The sequence below is a fragment of the Zootoca vivipara genome, chromosome 10, assembly GCF_963506605.1.
Source record: "Zootoca vivipara chromosome 10, rZooViv1.1, whole genome shotgun sequence".
Taxonomy (NCBI): Eukaryota; Metazoa; Chordata; class Lepidosauria; order Squamata; family Lacertidae; genus Zootoca; species Zootoca vivipara.
Genome location: NC_083285.1, coordinates 25,233,365 through 25,253,418, shown reverse-complemented (window position 1 = coordinate 25,253,418; position 20,054 = coordinate 25,233,365).

Genomic DNA, 20,054 nt, shown 5'->3' with positions numbered 1-20,054 from the left:
AAGGCTTGTAGTGGAAGTAGCAAATGTAAAAAAATGTTCGGCTTCTGAAATGCGACTCATGCTCAGAACTGCTTCTCACAGGGAAGACATCGGTGGATTCAACACCACACATCTGCAATGGGGTCCTAGCCCCAAGCTATTGTTCACTGCAATAATTAAGGGGTGTATGATCTAAGAAGAGAAACTCAGGAGTCCCTGGAATGTCACCAAGGTACTGGGAAGAAGCTCTTGGATCACAAGTTGTTCCTATGAAATCATCAGTTTAGAGTCAGTTTTTGGGAAGGCCCAATTTTCTTATGGCACGGTGCTCAACATCAGATTGATGCCTGATAGAAATGGATCCAGGTGACATCACTTATTTTGGAGGGTTCATAATTCTATGGTAGCTACCAAAGCACCTTTCCTAAAGAGAGAACACTAGCCATTGGGCAATATCTTCTACCCTCTCATAGATCAAGGTATGTTTTTGACAGCAGTACAATGCTCTCTCGCTGATATGTAGAGATAAGCAGGGGGTCATCAGATCATTTAGGAGCATTTTGTTTCCTGACACATTTTACATTGTAGTGTATAATTATATCATTTCTAGACTACTCTTTAGCACATCCAGGTGTTTTCCAACAATGCAAAAAAATGCAATCAGATCAATGATGAAATCAATTAAATTCAGCTTTCAATAAGAACAGCAACTTGAGAATACTAAAGCTGAAACTTACTAATTTTCTCCCCATGTCTGGAAGGATGAGATGATTTCTTGTTCTCGAATAAATATTATATCTGTACCTACAGGGAATGGACATTCCATAGACAAGGGGCCACAACAGAAAAACTTTTTCATGTTTTACTATGTTGCATGCCATGCCCACCAACAGGATGATGAAAAGAGCCCTATTACTGACTGTAGGGCCCAGGGCAGATTCAACGAATAGTTGGGCCCAAGGCACTTCAACGAATAGTTGGATGCCAGGCTGTCATTAGAAAAAAAAAAGTGATGTCCATTAGTGCAGCTGTACTTTTCAGAAGCACTGTAAGAAAAGAAACCTTAAGTGCTTAGTAGTCAATCTATTTGCTGTCCTAATCAATTTTGAATAGTTTTATTAGAGAGGCTTTTATTTTTATTAGGGAGGCAATTTTCTGGAAATCTCAATGCTTATTCTCATGGATTTTTCCTAATTCCCATTTTGCTCAGCAAAAAGCAAGTTTTCCCCCCTGGCTCTGCTAAATTTTCATATATTATATGCCTTGTTATACACATATTATTATGTGCATATTATACACAAATGCACTGCATGTTTCGTAGAGGAAGAAGCACATAAATCCATGCGTACAACAATGCATATAACTGTCTATAAATACTTATCTAGCCATACCTATAAAATTATAGTTCAGAAATATAGCACCACATGAGACTTGGCTCTTTTATGTGTATGATAATATGCATATTTTGCATATAATTTTGCATAAAGTTAGTTGACTGGTTGTTGCTTTTAACTACAATGTAAAATGCAGGAGCAACTTAATGCAATAGGGAATAAAATGCAGGCAAAGCTTGACCAGGGCAGGACTGCCAAAATCCATCTGTTTAAAAGATTCCTCTTCCATTCCTACATAGATGTTATTGTTTGAACACTGATTGCACCAACATAAAAATATGAAGAAGTGGGCATGCACACGAAAACTCATACCTATGACAAACTTAGTTGGTCTCTAAGGTGCTACTGGAAGGATTTTTTATTTTTATTTTTGTAAAAATATGAAATGGGCATAGAATAGCTTACACCACAATGGATTTATTACAAATACACACACTTCACATAACACAAGCTGCACTTTACATAACAAAAATGCTTTTAAAAAATGAATGATCCACATTGGCATGAATAACATTTGATTCTGCAAAGAATGCTGTTTATTTACTTTAAATGAATCCATCAAGTTCACACTGTAGAGATAGCAAAGTGAGCTACACACACACACACACACACACACACACCATTCATTTAGTGCCATTATTGAAGACCCAATACTATTTTCTACACGGCAGGCCAATTTCAAAACTTTGTTAAAATCTGCCCCTCTGTAGTAAGTGCTTTCCTTGTTTTTCCGACCCTCGGGCCTAATAGGCAATTGGGAAATGCATGAAATAAAATGCACTTTGCGTTTGTTTGAGGGCTTTATTAGTAATGTGAAATATCTGTCCTTTTATTTCCACTTGCACATGCTTCCCATTTGAGATTTATTTATTTATTTTTTACCAATTTCCACAATTTAAACTGGAATTCAAGAAAAACGAAATGCCAGAGCGAAGCAAACCCCTGGAATAATTATGAAATGGAACAACAGGCAAAAGAAGTGCCTTATACTGAGTCAGACTATTGGTCCATCTTGCTCTGTGTGGTCTGTAGTTATTGGCAGCAGCTCTTCAAGGTCGTAATTTTATGCAGGATGGCCACTAATATTGGCCAGTATCAGAACCATGTTTTGCATCTCCACAAAGACCTCAATTAGGGCTGTGCCACAGGGATCAAGATCCAGTGCTTTGTAGCAGCCCTACTCAAACCTGGGCCAAGCTGGGGGCTGAGTGGTCTCAGCCTGGATCTGGGCCCTGAACCCGTATTTTTTGGGGGGGGGGTTGCACAGTCATGTGGCCAGGAGGGGGGGAGGGAGAAGGAGAAATGCTTTTCCTTCTCCCCATTTCCAGCTGTGTGTTTAATCAAGGTTTAAAACCCAAATTAAACATGTAGTCAGGGGGGTGTAAGAAGGAAAGACCACATAAATGTGCAAGTCCCCCCCCCCCAATATTAGTCCAAGATTTGAGCTGGGTCAGCCCCACATCAATCTGGGTTGAATCTTTCTCAGACAGGTTGAATCAGTGCTTATTCATGATAACTGACTAGATGAACGTCATCCAATTTAAACTTGATCCAGGCAAGATTGTAATGCTGTTAGTGGGTAGCATGCGACCAGCTTTGGTGGGGTCACACTCCCTCTAAAGGAGTGTATTCATAGTTGGGGGGGGGGTGTTTCTTAAATACATTGGTGTCACTTGAGGTAAATATATTAAATCTGGATAGGTCAGTCAGTTGGTTGGAGAGTGATGCTGATAATGCCAAGGTTGCAGGTTCAGTCCCTATGTCACCCAATTCACCGGGGTCTAGGACCTATGAATGCATAAGCTCTTATGCTGCCTGGGACCTTGATGCTGAAAGCTATGCATGCCAGCTGTGGCTGCAAGAGTTGGTAAAAACATTAAAAGGGGTTTTACAGGTATGTTCAAAGGGAGAGGAAGGAAACGGTAGTTCTTCCGCTCAGTAACGATATCATTGGAAGCCATAGGAGTGCTTGCAGGTTTCCCACAGGCATCTGGTTGGTCATAGAATCATAGAATTGGAAGAGACCACAAGGGCCATCCAGTCCAACCCCCTGCAGGAAACACCATCAAAGCATTCCTGACAGATGGCTGTCAAGCCTCTGCTTAAAGACCTCCAAAGGAGACTCCACCACATTTCTTGGCAGCAAATTCCACTGCCGAACAGCTCTTACTGTCAGGAAGTTCTTCCTAATGTTTAGGTGGAATCTTCTTTCTTGAAGTTTGAATCCATTGCTCCATGTCCGCTTCTCTGGAGCAGCAGAAAACAATCTTTCTCCCTCCTCCATATGACATCCTTTCATATATTTGAACATGGCTATCATATTGCCCCTTAACCTTCTCTTTTCTAGGCTAAACATACCCAGCTTCCTAAGCCGTTCCTCATAAGGCATTGTTTCCAGGCCTTTGACCATTTTCGTTGCCCTCTTCTGGACACGTTCCAGCTTGTCAGTATCCTTCTTGAACTGTGGTGCCCAGAACTGGACACAGTACTCCAGGTGAGATCTGACCAGAGCAGAATACAGTGGTACTATTACTTCCCTTGATCTAGATGCTATACTCCTATTGATGCAGCCCAGAATTGCATTGGCTTTTTTAGCTGCTGCATCATACTGTTGACTCATGTCAAGTTTGTGGTCTACCAAGACTCCTAGATCCTTTTCACATGTACTGCTCTCAAGCCAGGTGTCTCCCATCCTGTATTTGTGCCTTTCATTTTTTTTTTTTTGCCCAAGTGTAGTACTTTACATTTCTCCTTGTTAAAATTCATCTTGTTTGCTTTGGCCCAGTTGCTTATTCTGTTAAGGTCATTTTGAAGTGTGATCCTGTCCTCTGGGGTATTAGCCACCCCTCCCAATTTGGTGTCGTCTGCAAACTTGCTCAGGATGCCCTCAAGCCCATCATCCAAGTCGTTTATAAAGATGTTGGTCATTCTTGAGAACTGAATGCTGGACTAGATGGGTCATTGGCCTGATCCAGTAAGCTCATATTCTGTTCTTCGTAAGGATGATGAAATATTAACAGGTACAAAGAGAAAGGGAGATATCCTATAAGCCGGTGCGACTGGTGAGAAATCAGGATTGTAGTTCAAGGTTGGTCAGGTAATACCTACCTATCTGCCTTAAATGAGTTCAAGTTCTAGGATTCCCAGTTGGTTAGAGCATGGTGCTGATAATGCAAAGTTCACAGGTTTGATTCCCATATGGGACAACTGCATAACCCTGAATTGCAGGGGGTGGAGTAGATGATCCCCAGGGTCCCTTCCAACTCTATGGTTCTGTGAGATATCTGGGAGGTGACCTTGGCAACGCAGAGTGCCTTCCACCAGCTTAGATTTGTGGCCCTATGTGGACAGACAAGGTGGCTACAGTAAACTATACTCTAATGACATCTTGATTGGACTATTGCAATGTGCTTTAATTGGCACTGCCCTTGGGAATGGGGAAATACCCAAATTGGTATCTGTTTTATTTGCCAATTTTAGCAAAAAAAAAATTAAACTCAATTTGTTTTGAAATGCTTCTTTTTCGAAAACAAAGTTTAGTAGAATCTGACTGATCTTTCAGAATGGGAAAGCCAATACTATCACCTCATGTAGCAGTTGCCACGAGGGAAGAGACATGTAGTGCAACAGCTACCACAACATGCCAAATCTTATAGTCATTTCTCACTTTTCAGCAAATTAGCAGTTACAGCACAGTGCCTGCAGCTATCACACTCTGAGCTGTGATCTCATTAGCTCTCACAAGCTAAGTGGCATCTAGTTTGCTCAGTATTTAAATGGATGAACTGCAAAGAAAATGCAGGGTTTGGCAAAAGCTATCACTGATTATGTAGCTATCATTGTTGCCCATGAGTTAGAAGTGTAAGTCTTCAGCTGTGGAGCCATTTCCTCCTCCTATTAAAAATTCCTTCTGTTATAATTTACAGTATGGAAGCCACCAGATGCAATGAGCTTCAAAGGATAATTCAAGGCTCATCTGTCCTGATGCACTTCCCCTGACTCTTTAATGTGTTTTTAAAGCTGCTATGTTTTTGCCTTTCTGGGATTTTACTGTATTATGTGCTATTGTAAGTATTGTTTCATTTTAGAGTCATAGTTTGAGGTATGTTGTGTTATGTTAGTTTTCTTTTGTAAACCACTTGGAGATTGCTTTGTGGTGCATATATATGGTGAAGATATATTAAGTAGTGCATAAATATATGAATGAAATTAATATAATTATAAATATATAAATATAATTTATAGACTACTGTAATTGTACAATGTGATCCTGCAGAACAGAAGAAACAAAAGCAAATTGCTTTCCCAAAGGGTTTTGAACCTAAATTTTAAGTCCTGGATACAACAGAAGTCTTGTCTCAGGAACCAGGCAAGAAGGGCGGCAAGGCAGGGCAAGGCAAAAGTCATCAGCTTTGCAAGAGATTAATGTGTGGGTTCAGGACCATGGATAGTGCTCCTGTTATAGCAAGGTCCTGGAGCAACTAACAGAATTTTATAGCAGAACAAGGTAATCATTGTCTGGTGACCTCACCCTACTGAGTACTAAATCTGGGCTAATTAGAGGACCGGGGCTTTCTGCAGCAGCCATTGACTCCTTTGCAACAATCTCAGTAGGGCTTTCTTGATCCTCCAAGGAGTCTGTGGACCAGCCATCAGAATCTGGTGGGAGAGGTAATTCTTTGAGGCTTGGGGAATGGAAAGTGGGTCCTGCTGCCTATGGACCCACACAAGATGAACCAGAGAATTGATCTATTGTCTTCTTCAAGCTGCTGCTACTGAAGGACTCTTGTTTTAAAAACATCTTCCAAAGAAATGCTGCATTGAAAGATTGAAAGTTATGTCGCATCTATGGCTGCTTCTGCTCTGTTCCACCTTGAGTCCATTCTCTCTCCCTCCCCTCTTCTTCGTCCTTCCTGACAAAACAAACAGGGACTTCACTAGCTTTTTCCAGTGTGACAGAGCTTGCTCTGACCCTTTCTAGGATCAGCCAATTCAAAGACATCCTGTGCATCTCATTGAAATCAGGACACTCGAGACAATCACTGAGTGCAACTGCACCAAGATCCTTTTTTTAAAAAAATGGTATTTATTTATTTTTTCCCATCACCAAACCTGAACATTGTTCTTCATGCTTGTATACATATACATATACATACATATACATACACATATACATTTATGTTTGTTTGTTACAATTTTTCGTATCGTATTTCTAATCCTCCTTTCCCAGAGAAAAAAAGGGAAAGGAGGAAAAAAAGAGTAAATTTTATCTTTGGACTTCCTGTTATCTCCATCAGCATACTCTCCTCTTTTTGTCGCAGAGTGTATATTCAATCCATGCTATCTCTGTTCTTACATATCGTTTGACACTCCTATTTCTTAAGGAAACTGATTTCTGCAAATCCAAACAGATTTTTTCCCTTTTTTACTCAAACGCTATCATAGAAATTTTGTTCTCAGTATATTTTCTAACATATTTCTTGTACCTGTCCCATTTTTTTAGAAATTCTTCTTTAACTGCACTAAGATCCTGCTTTGGAGCTTCTTATATGCATCTGGTTGGCCACTGTGAGAACATGAAGCTGGACTAGATGGGCCATTGGCCTGATCCAGCAGGCTCTTCTTACATTCTTAAGGTCACTGCCAGAGCATTTACCACTGGCACCACCATCACCATTCCCAAATCCTGTAGCATTATATTGGGTGAGTTCACACATTCAATTGCCAATCAGCAAATATTAAATAAAGCAGGCAATGTGTTCTCCTACATTTATGACATGATGATGAGCCTTATGTCCTTGTACTTCGCATATAGGACTTCTTAGCAGTTCCATGGTCAAGGAAAATGACTTCTCCCTTTGCCACCAGAAAATTATATTCAGAACTACAAGCCTTTCATGTCCTGAGTCTAATGAAAAGACATCAAACCACATTCAATCATCTGTGGAAAAGAAATGTAATGTGTCTGATTCATTGCCAAATATTAACTGTCCTAAGTAAAGGCCATTGGGAAAAGAAAGATACTTTTATCTTGTTATTGCAGCATATGGTTTTATTTTTTTTATTACTTATTAGTTTCACAGTAAATTTAGCATTTATGGAAATGAAGAATGAAACAATCCCGAAAGGGGAAAAACATTGTGCAGAGCTTTCCAAATAGTTTGCTTTGGATAAGTCAGCTGAAGAACCTCCTTGTTGGATATATCAGACCTGTTCCTAGAGCCTTAAACTCACAATGGAAGTCTTGACTCTACAATGACTCACAGTACTCCAGATGTCAATATGAAATTCAGAGGTGGATAATTCCTCTCTCTATACACTGCAGCAGAGGAGGGCCTGAGGCTGCATTCAAGTAGCAGTTTGTTCCATTTTCCCAGTGTCTCCCTAGGTGTTAAATTCTGCATTATGTCTGTGCTTTCGCACAAAATAGAAGTCGCTTTCAGAAATCTAGCAAAATATAGTTAAAGTTCAGTGCTCATTTCTGTGTTAATTGCTTCCAGGGAAAATTCATTTGCAGCCCACTAAACCCAGAAAATCGCAAGAGTAAAGTGGCAAAATCTGGGGCAGTATAGCAGCACACAGTTCTTTCCTGGTTTTTTATGGGGGAATCATGGGGAAACAGAAGCACGCTTGTGTGGAAAGAGTTACAGGTAGGTAGCCGTGTTGGTCTGACGCAGTCGAAACAAGAAATATAAAATATTTCTTCCAGTAGCACCTTAGAGACCAACTAAGTTTGTCAGTGAGAGATTTTATTTTCTTGGGTTCCATGATCACTGCAGATGGTGACAGCAGTCACGAAATTAAAAGATGCCTGCTTCTTGGGAGAAAAGCAATGACAAACCTAGACAGCATCTTAAAAAGCAGAGACATCACCTTGCCAACAAAGGTCCGTATAGTTAAAGCTATGGTTTTCCCAGTAGTGATGTATGGAAGTGAGAGTGGGACCATAAAGGAGGCTGATCGCTGAAGAATAGATGCTTTTGAATTATGGTGCTGGAGGAGACTCTTGAGAGTCCCATGGACTGCTAGAAGATCAAACCTATCCATTCTGAAGGAAATCAGCCCTGAGTGCTCACTGGAAGGACAGATCGTGAAGCTGAGGCTCTAATACTTTGGCCACCTCATGAGAAGAGAAGACTCCCTAGAAAAGACCCTAATTTTGGGAAAGATGGAGGGCACTAGGAGAAGGGGACAACAGAGGATGAGATGGTTGGACAGTGTTCTCGAAGCTACCAACATGAGTCTGACCAAACTGTGGGAGGCAGTGCAAGACAGGAGTGCCTGGTGTGCTATGGTCCATGGGGTCACAAAAAGTTGAACACGACCAAACGACTAAACAACAACAACAAGTTTGTCATTGGTATGAGCTTTCGTGTGCATGCACACTTCTTCAGAATGGCTTTATTTTTTATTTTTTGTGTGGAAAGAGTTGGGGAACCCTGATGCTGTCCAATGACATTTGCTATTGTGGGGTTGATGAAATTTAGTATGACATGCCAATATTATCGGTCAAAAGGCCACAGGTCCATAATGCAACAGGTACTGCAGTGTGAAAGGAATGTAAGAAAACAGGACAGAAGCACTAGCAGGGTTCTGTCTTGGGCCCAGTCTTATTCAACTTCTTTATCAATGACTTGGATGATGGGCTTGAGGGCATCCTGATCAAGTTAGCAGATGACACCAAATTGGGAGGGGTGGCTAATACCCCAGAGGACAGGATCACACTTCAAAATGACCTTAACAGATTAGACAACTGGGCCAAAGCAAACAAGATGAATTTTAACAAGGAGAAATGTAAAGTACTACACTTGGGCAAAAAAAAAAAATGAAAGGCACAAATAAAGGATGGGAGACACCTGGCTTGAGAGCAGTACATGTGAAAAGGATCTAGGAGTCTTGGTAGACCACAAACTTGACATGAGTCAATAGTGTGATACAGCAGCTAAAAAAGCCAATGCAATTCTGGGCTGCATCAATAGGAGTATAGCATCTAGATCAAGGGAAGTAATAGTACCACTGTATTCTGCTCTGGTCAGACCTCACCTGGAGTACTATGTCCAGTTCTGGGCACCACAGTTCAAGAAGGATACTGACAAGCTGGAACGTGTCCAGAAGAGGGCAACGAAAATGGTCAAAGGCCTGGAAACGATGCCTTATGAGGAACGGCTTAGGGAGCTGGGTATGTTTAGCCTGGAGAAGATTGTTTTCTGCTGCTCCAGAGAAGCGGACACAGAGCAATGGATTCAAACTTCAAGAAAGAAGATTCCACCTAAACATTAGGAAGAACTTCCTGACAGTAAGAGCTGTTCGGCAGTGGAATTTGCTGCCAAGAAATGTGGTGGAGTCTCCTTTGGAGGTCTTTAAGCAGAGGCTTGACAGCCATCTGTCAGGAATGCTTTGATGGTGTTTCCTGCAGGGGGTTGGACTGGATGGCCCTTGTGGTCTCTTCCAATTCTATGATTCTATGACCAACCAGATGCCTGTGGGAAACCTGCAAGCACTCCTATGGCTTCCAATGATATCGTTACTGAGCGGAAGAACTACCGTTTCCTTCCTCTCCCTTTGAACATGTCAAGAATGCTTTGATGGTGTGGGGTTGGACTGGATGGCCCTTGTGATCTCTTCCAACTCTATGATTCTATGATAATCAGGAAAACAAATGGAATATTCACCACTTCTGAATGCACCCTGAGATTCTTTGTTTGCAAACACACATTGTGCGCGCGCACACACACACACACACACACTATTAACATTTTCTACCTAATATTTTATATATTTTATCATGAATGAAACAACTCATATTGAAATAATACTGAAGTTTCTCTTATTACTGAATGCCAATGGGTTATGAACATACAGTACCATGTATCAGTTTGGCTATTCTATCTGTCCAGTGCTTCTTCTAAGTGGGACCAGGGTGAGAATAAGCTCTTAGTGCTCATATTTGTAGTCTCAATAGCTCAGGCAAGGAGAGATTAGTCTAAGAATCTGAGCTGGAGAGAAAGAGGGAGGAGGGATTTCTCCCCATGGTGTATCATCTGTCGAAAAGTACGTGTCAATACTGTCTTGATTGTTGTATTGATCTGCTAATAATGTGGGTGTAGATTGAAATTAATGACACAGAGAATTCTTCAATATGCAATTACAATAATTTCCCCTGAGCTGTTTTCATTTCCCTATATCTATCGTTTTCTTTTAATAAATCCTCCCCTGATGTCTCTCCAACAACATCTCAATTTGTATGACTGAACACTTCACATGGAGCGCTCGGCTAGCACAGATGTCCTGCAACCTCTGAAAAAAAACATATTGAAAAGGGAGGGAGGTTTTCGAAATCAAGACCACATGCCACACCCTCCAGACAATACAAAGTCTGCAAAATTAATTATCCCAAGTTTTTGCGGAGCACTTGGTCTGAGAATTCCATACATGTGAAAGGATTCCTTGAGTAAGAAATATGCCAAACTGGAGACAAATGTGAACATGGGCATTCATGCTAGGCTATTTGGGGGTAGGAAGAACTAACTGGGATTTGTTTCCCACATCATTCTCTCCAAATACAGTCACAATAGAGCTCTTCCTCCAACCTCTCCCCACTCTGGTGTTTCTTCTCCCTTCTCCCATCATGCCACACTGGTGCTGTGGTTGCATTAATTTGTCTGAAGCATATTATTTTATTTTACTTATTTTATTTTTCGGTAGCTGGATCACTGAGGCACCATTTCACACTTCAGTTGCCCACACTTCTATTCATGCTTCTTTGTATTTATCAACTTCACCTCTGACAAGCTGAAAATCACTCTGAGGCACCCTGCCTCATATTGGGAATTTGGATTCCTCTCAATTTGATCGACAACCTTTACTTCCTTCTCCCTCTGTCTCCATTGTCTTGATGCATTTCCAGTGGACTCCACCCAGCAATGCCTTTAAATCGCCAAGCAAGTCTTCCCTTTTGGCATTCTTTTTCAATTTGACCTGACACTAAGGATCCTCACTCTCCTTCCTTGTGTTTCATACAGAGAATAAGGAATGAAAGATATAACTCTCCCTCCCTCCCTCCAATTTTCCATGCATCACTTTTCACCTTTTCTACTCACTATGAGCGCATATATTTAATGATTAAATTGTTCAGTTTCTGTTAATTGGTTCTCATGGGAAACTTACAGATTCTTGCTTCACACAATTAACTCAAGGCAGTGTCAATTTACTCTTGGCAGAAAGCCAAGGTCTGCCTGACCTGGAAACTACTCTCTGATTGGTTAATGATCAGCACTGAACTCTGTTATCTAGGAATGCTAGCACAGTTGTTTCTTGTTGGGTGTTAGGAGTAGGAGTGCTGCGTGTGGTTGGAGAGAGAGAGACAGAGAGGATTTATTTTGCTTTGTGTTGTATGCAGAAACTCTGCTGCTTTTATTTTCTTTTAATAAATCCTGTAAATAGTTATTCTGCGTCTCGCCGACTAGTCATTTCCACCTCAACTAGCTTCTGCGCTGTGCAGGAAAACTCTGCTACGTTTGGGCTAAAGCCACTAGAGCTATGCCTGACACTTCAAAATTCTAAGATAAATTGCCCTTTTGTTTACCTTCTGAATAAAGCTCTGGAAAAGCTAGTATCTCATCTCTGTTGTTTTCGCAAGTGTCTTGCAAAGGTACCAGACAGGAACCCCAAATTATTCACACTATACTCCTGTGTAGGTTGGTAAATGCAATAATTACGGAACTAATTCTATTGGATAGGCAGCAGCGCACCTTCTTTTATCCGATTTTGTGTTTCCCTTTATCTGTTGGTGGCACTGAATGGTTTCAGCTTGTGCTGTTTGTTTTGTTCTGGTGTATTTGCTCTTCTGTTGTGTCATTTGATTACTTTTGCAAGAAAGTCAGGTGAAAGGAATAAGCTTATCTCAAGCTAAGATGGTATCATTTAGAAATCGCAGTCCTTCATTGAATCCACCAAGCCATGCTCAGTAGAGCTCATGCAGGAATCCCAAACCACTAAGCCCCACTTCAGTGGAAGGAATTTGCTGAGCTTGGTAGGTTGCCCTCTTTATTAGCTGTTAGTTAAAAAACGGTGATGAATTTGTTGACCATGTCGGCTCTATTTCTCCCACAGAGTAAAAGCTTTCTGAAACACGGTCAGGAACAGTCACAGCGAAGGCTTGACAGTTCACAGACAAAGAGTTGCCTTTAAAAGCAACTCTTGAGTAGTGAGCTGAAAGGCCACACAGTATGTCTTTTTTTTTATTAAAAAAAAACATGAAACGGAGGCAAATGAGTACACAGCTATCAAAATAATTCTTTTGAGATTATGCCTCATTCATCTGGCTCACCTTCACGCTGCTGGCATTACAAATGTCGCATTCCTATGTTTCAAGTACCCTCCTATGTAAGGTTCTTGTTTCAATGGAAGTGATTTAAATGGATAGGGAGACATCAAGGCTTATTCTCAGTGGGAATGGTCTGGGAACGAGGTTCCATTCATTTTAACTCGGGGAGCTTATATGTGGCAAATTCTCCACTCATAGCAAGAGTGAGAGATAAGGCCCAGGAGAACAATTCTTACAATTCTCTTCATAAAAAAGGAAAGCTTATTATCTCCCAGCTTCTCTTCTTTTGATCCTCTTATGCTTCGTCGGATCAGGTATGGCATACCGCTATGTCTGTCTGGTGATCTTCATCCTCAGTTGCCTCTGAAATCCCTCTGACATGCCCAAAGACTCAGCTGCCCCCTGGTAACCTCAGCTGACCTGCAGGGTCAGGAAGGAAATTCAGAAGAAACCCAAGTGTGTAAGAATCATGGTAGTTCATTCACAGCTATCGCTAGGAAAGGGTCGGAGTGCATTTTGAGATAACCCCTTAGGCAACAGGCAATGGTCTTGAAAAGGACTCCTTTTAGCCTGCATTAGGTCAGTACTTGAAACTATATTGAGGTCATCAAGATCATAGATTTGTAGAGATGGAAGGGACCATGAGGGTCATCTAGTCCAACCCCCTGCAGTGCAGGAATCCATCGGCCAACGTGGGGCTTAAACCCATGATTGTGAAGAGTCCCATGCTCTACAGACTGACCTATCTCCATTCAACTAGCATAGAATCACATGCTTTGTGGCCTGAACCTTCATTCTGCTTCTTCTTGATCCACATGGAAATTTGAATGTATGTCCATTTATTCTAATGTATATTTTTATACACATTTTTGCCTACCATATGCATTTTTGCAAGCATTCCCTCCCCCCAGCAGAATGCTTTTTTTTTACATTATGTTCACATTTATGCACAATATACATTTTTTCTGTGCCCCCATATGCACATTGTTATTCACAGTATTTCGTTGACGAATTGCACCAAAAAATTCACAGACATGTGAATTTCAAATGACAGCTGTTTCAGTTCGCAGCATACAGGAATTATGAATTTGGTTTAAGGAGTGTGAGTTTGGTAGGGTAACACTAAAACTGCACTTTCTTTGTAGTTTAACCCTAAATCTCTCTAAGGTGGAGGATTCCAGATCTCTTAGGGGCATCACTAAGTTTGTCCACAACTCTCCACTGAAAATTCCACAGGAAATCCTTAAGCAGGCAGTAAGATAATTGGTTAAATCAAATTAGAATGCAATATACTCATTCTCTCTGTGACATGAATATAGCTGTACTAGTTCATAATTCTTAGATTAAGAATTTTCATCACAACACAAGCAAGAAGGCTCAGTATAAATAGATTGCGTGGCATGTGCAGCCATGTACTCATGCTCGATTTGTCAAGTGTACACAGAAGGTGGAAGTAAATATCTTTGGTATTAATAGCTCTGTTGCTAGGCTGGTGAGTCCAAACATGTCAGGCCTATGTTATTTATACTGTTCAAATGCTTGCCACAATATGCGCCTGAAAGCCTCTGAATAAATTTCAAACACAATCGTTCCAAGAACAGAACCTTTTGTAAAAGAAATGTGGTTTGTGGAAACCAATTTATTGCCCTTTCAGCAGTAAAGGCATTCCAATAGAGTGTTTTCAAGCAGCTTCTAAATGCGAGAACAGTGATACTCAGGAAATGGGACCAAACACTCACTTCGTCTGAGAGATGGTATTGTATGATTAAATTTATGTAATGTGTGGCATTGAGCTCGGGAATGTGCAACACTGACCACAATTCTGGGATTAATATGCTGATTCCAGTTCTTTCATTATTAGGGCTGAAATGCATATTATATTAAGCATGCGGTTTCAAAACATAATGAGGGCACCTCGCTTTACAAAAAGCAGACACATGAGGTCTCAATCCAGATTGTCACTGCATCGTGTAGAGAGAGGTGTTTAACCTTTGTCCTTGCACCTTTCCCCCTGGACAATTTCCCCTGAAGTTTCAATTTGCACTCAAAGATGCTATTTGCTACAAATACCACCTTCAGAAGCATGGCAGAATGAACACAGTGGGTGGGGGATTAAACTTCCCTCCCTCTCAGAGGTCTGGATTTTACTAACAGCAGTCAGATTTCCAGCACAATTCCCTTCGTGGGGTTGTGTTAGGGCCTGGCTGTATATTCAGTTATTAAAAAATCAGAGTTAAAGCCATCTCATAACGACTCAAGCTCCACAAAGATGAGAAACTGGAAGTGAAAGCTGTGATCAGCAAAGATGTTGCCCAGTGTCACAAATTGTGCTCGCTTACAATTTAGCCTCAGTGCTGGATTTACTCCCAAAGTATGCAAATGGAAGTTTACGGCTTCAGATTACAAGAGGCCTCTAAATACAAAGGCATTACTTTATTTCTTTATTTACATAAATGGGTCTACATAAATGTTACATAAGGAGTTGCATAAATGGTTAAAAAATCAACAGGGTAAACAGATGTCACTGTTATGCACTAATAATAATAATAATAATAATAATAATAATAATAATAATAATAATATATTTATTTCCCCAGCCACTCTGGGTGACTTCCAACAAAAGATGAAAAATACAATAAAACATCAGTCATTAAAAACTTCCAAGAACAACCTTCAGATGTCTTCTAAATGTCAGGTAGTTGTTTATTTCTTTTGACATCTGATGGGAGGGCGTTCCACAGGGCGGGTGCCACTACTGAGAAGGCCCTCTGCCTGGTTCCCTGTAACTTCGCTTCTTGCAGGGAGAGAACCACCAGAAGGCCCTCAGAGATGGACCTCAGTGTCCGGGATGAATGATGGGGGTGGAGATGCTCCTTCAAGTATACTGGGCTGGGGCCGTTTAGGGCTTTAAAGGTCAGCACCAACACTTTGAATTGTGCTCGGAAATGTACTGGGAGCCAATGGCAAAATATATTGATTGTTTACACAATTATTTGTTGTGTTTGTGAATCTGCACAGAAATAACTAGAATTTATAATGCTATAATGCAGTTATATAATGTACTAGGGGCAGCAGCCCTGCTTGCTCTTGTCATTCTCTCCACATTAACCAACTAGAACTTTCCATTCCCACCCCAGGCAGCTAATAAGCTCATTTTCATCTTCACAACCCCATTATGAAGCCTGTTCTCTCTAGTCTATTCTGCAGCCCCACTTTGACCTCTGTTTCCACCTTCACTCCCATGTTCATGTCTCATCCCTCTCCTTTTGTGCACTCTCCCTCTGCGAGACTTGTGCACCTCCAAACTACGATTTCAGCCTTGAAGTGCGCAAAGGGGCTGTTCATTTTTCCCTCTTCAGAGATACAAAATAAAAATAAATGAATAAATAAATAAGCAAACAGTATTAAAATTAAAGCAAGGGACGTGGGTGGTGCTGTGGGTTAAACCACAGAGCCTCTTGGGCTTGCTGATCGGAAGGTCGGCGGTTCGAATCCCCGCAACGGGGTGAACTCCCGTTATTCAGTCCCAGCTTCTGCCAACCTAGCAGTTTGAAAGCACGCCAAAAAAAGTGCAAGTAAATAAATAGGGACCCAGGTGGCGCTGTGGGTTAAACCACAGTCTAGGGCTTGCTGATTGGAAGGTCGGCGGTTCGAATCCCTGCAACAGGGTGAGCTCCCGTTGCTCGGTCCCAGCTCCTGCCCACCTAGCAGTTTGAAAGCACATCAAAGTGCAAGTAGATAAATAGGGACCGCTCTGGTGGGAAGGTAAACGGCGTTTCCGTGCGCTGCTCTGGTTCGCCAGAAGCAGCTTTGTCATGCTGGCCACATGACCCGGAAGCTGTCTGCAGACAAACGCCGGCTCCCTTGGCCTATAGAGCGAGATGAGCACCGCAACCCCAGAGTCGGACACAACTGGACCTGATGGTCAAGGGCCCCTTTACCTTTACCTAGATAAATAGGTACCGCTTTGATGGGAAGGTAAATGGCATTTCCGTACGCTGCTCTGGTTTTGCCAGAAGCGGCTTAGTCATGCTGGCCACATAACCTGGAAAAACTGTCTGCGGACAAATGTACAGGCTCCCTCAGCCTGTAAAGCAAGTTGAGCAACGCAACCCCAGAGTTGTCTGGGGTTAACTGTCTTAACTGTCGGGGGTCCTTTACCTTTACCTTTACCTTAGAGACCAACTAAGTTTGTTCTGGGTTTGTACCTGTAGAAGTGTGCATGCACACGAAAGTTTATACCCAGAACAAACTTAGTTGGTCTCCAAGGTGCTACTGAACAATTTTATTCATTTATTTTGACTGCGTCAGACCAACATGGCTACCTACCTGAATCTCAAATCAACCCAATTCATTTCAGGATCTGGGATCCCTACACACAAATACATATTCGCTTTCCCTGTTAAAAAAACCACAGCAAACTTGCCTCAGTCCGAAATACGACAAGGCCCATGTTTCAAAGGAAATGTGTCATTTTTTTGTCGGTGGCAGAGCTGTATGTGAGTCAAGGAAAGAACAGAACTCTGAGAAAAGGCAGCAGGGTTGGAAAATGTAACCATGCTATGCACCCCAGCTCTATAAAAAGAATATTTATGACCATCAGTCAGGGGGCATGGTACCTCTGATGATTGCCCTGTTGCCTTGGTTGATGGACATAAATATTCTTTTACAGGTTTGTATTTATGTAGTGCTCAACTACGGTCTTCTAAAAATTTATTTGCTCCTCTGAATTATTGTTGCTGAATAAATAATTGTGAGTTAGCAAAAACTACAGACCAGGACTGTGCAAAAACATCTCAGGAAATAGTTTTCTGTCAACTTTTTTTTTGTGTGTGGGGGGGTGGTCTTTCAACTTTCAGCTTCTTCTGAATTATTGGACAATGCCAGTTATCTCATGCTGAATATTCAGCAAAGACACCTCCTTAAATTAGCCATCCATTAATTTTGGGTGCAAATGTGGGCCCAATTTCAATAGGTAAAGGTAAAGGTAAAGGGACCCCTGACCATTAGGTCCAGCCGTGACCAACTCTGGGGTTACGGCGCTCATCTCGCATTATTGGCCGAGGGAGCCAACGTACAGCTTCCAGGTCATGTGGCCAGCATGACTAAGCCACTTCTGGTGAACCAGAGCAGTGCACGGAAATGCCGTTTACCTTCCCGCTGTAGCGGTCCCTATTTATCTACTTGCACTTTGACGTGCTTTTGAACTGCTAGTTGGCAGGAGCTGGGACCGGGCAACAGGAGCTCACCCCGTCGCGAGGATTCGAACCGCCGATCTTCCAATCAGCAAGCCCAAGAGGCTCTGTGGTTTAACCCACAGCACCACCCGCGTCCCTTGCTTTAATTTTAATTTTAATACTGTTTGCTTATTTATTTATTTATTTATTATTATTTTGTATCTCTGAAGAGGGAAAAATGAACAGCCCCTTTGCGCACTTCAAGGCTGAAATCGTAGTTTGGAAGTGCACGAGTCTCGCAGAGGGGGCTGCACAAAAGGAGAGGGATGAGACATGAACATGGGAGTGAAGGTGGAAACAGAGGTCAAAGTGGGGCTGCAGAATAGACTAGAGAGAGCAGGCTTCATAATGGGGTTGTGAAGATGAAAATGAGTTTATTAGCTGCTTGGGGTGGGAATGGAAAGTTCTAGTTGGTTAATGTGGAGAGAATGACAAGAGCAAGCAGGGCTGCTGCCCCTAGTACATTATATAACTGCATTATAAATTCTAGTTATTTCTGTGCAGATTCACAAACACGACAAATAATTGTGTAAACAATCAATATATTTTGCCATTGGCTCCCAGTACATTTCCGAGCACAATTCAAAGTGTTGGTGATGACCTTTAAAGCCCTAAACGGCCTCAGCCCCCTAGTATACTTGAAGGAGCATCTCCAGCCCCATCGTTCAGCCCGGACATTGAGGCACCTATTTATCTACTTGCACTTTTTTTTGCGTGCTTTCGAACTGCTAGGTTGGCAGAAGCTGGGACTGAATAATGGGAGTTCACCCCATTGCGGGGATTCAAACTGCTGATCAGCAAGTCCAAGAGGCTCAGTGATTTAAACCACAGCACCACCCGCGTCCCTCTAGTAGCACCTTAGAGACCAACTATGTTTGTTCTTGGTATAAGCTTTCATGTGCAGATACCTTAAGAAGAACAAACCCAGAAGAAACATAGTTGGTCTCTAAGGTGCTACTGGACAATTTTTGGGTTGATTTGAGTTGATCCAGCATATGACTGGAGCAGGTTGAGACAGCCCTGAATTCCCTTGGCTTGGGTCCATCTGAAGTGATGAGGAGCAGACAGACAAGAGGTGTAGAAGTTGGTGTACACAGGTAGACTGTGCCAACGCACAGGCTTCTTCTCCTCCCAACCATTAGGGTTTTAATTGGGGTTTAATTAGTATATAAGGGGAGGGAGCACAGTTTGGGTGAGCTGTAAGGGGAAGGGGTTTGGTTTGGTCACATTTCAAGGGGAGCTGGGACAGTTGAGGGGAGTGAGGGATTGGGGTTGGTGACATGTTAAGGAAGAGGAAGACTGGGTTTGGTGAGGGGGTACTTACACATCAGTGTCCAATCGGCCCCAGTCAACCCAATCCCAATAGGCCAGGCATCCCCAAACTTCGGCCCTCCAGATGTTTTGGACTACAATTCCCATCTTCCCCGACCACGGGTCCTGTTAGCTAGGGATCATGGGAGTTGTAGGCCAAAACATCTGGAGGGCCGCAGTTTGGGGATGCCTGCAATAGGCAATAATGATGGGAGTTGTTGACTAGAAAGTAGATAGCTTAGCTATTCCTGCTACACACCATTTCCTCAGAGAAAACCCTTAGGAACCCAGTGGGTCCTATTTTTGGTCCTATTATTACAAGCCTGGTAGATGAAGGGAACGCTGTGGATGTAGCCTATCTTGATTTCAGCAAGGCCTTTGACAAGGTGCCCCATGATATTCTTGTAAAGAATCATAGAATCATAGAGTTGGAAGAGACCACAAGGGCCATCCAGTCCAACCCCCTGCCAAGCAGGAAACACCATCAAAGCATTCTTGGCATATGTCTGTCAAGCCTCTGCTTAAAGACCTCCAAAGAAGGAGACTCCACCATACTCCTTGGTAGCAAATTCCACTGCCGAACAGCTCTTACTGTCAGAAAGTTCTTCCTAATGTTTAGGTGGAATCTTCTTTCTTGTAGTTTGAATCCATTGCTCCATGTCCGCTTCTCTGGAGCAGCAGAAAACAATCTTTCTCCCTCCTCCATATGACATCCTTTCATATATTTGAACATGGCTATCATATCACCCCTTAACCTTCTCTTCTCCAGGCTAAACATACCCAGCTCCCTAAGCCGTTCCTCATAAG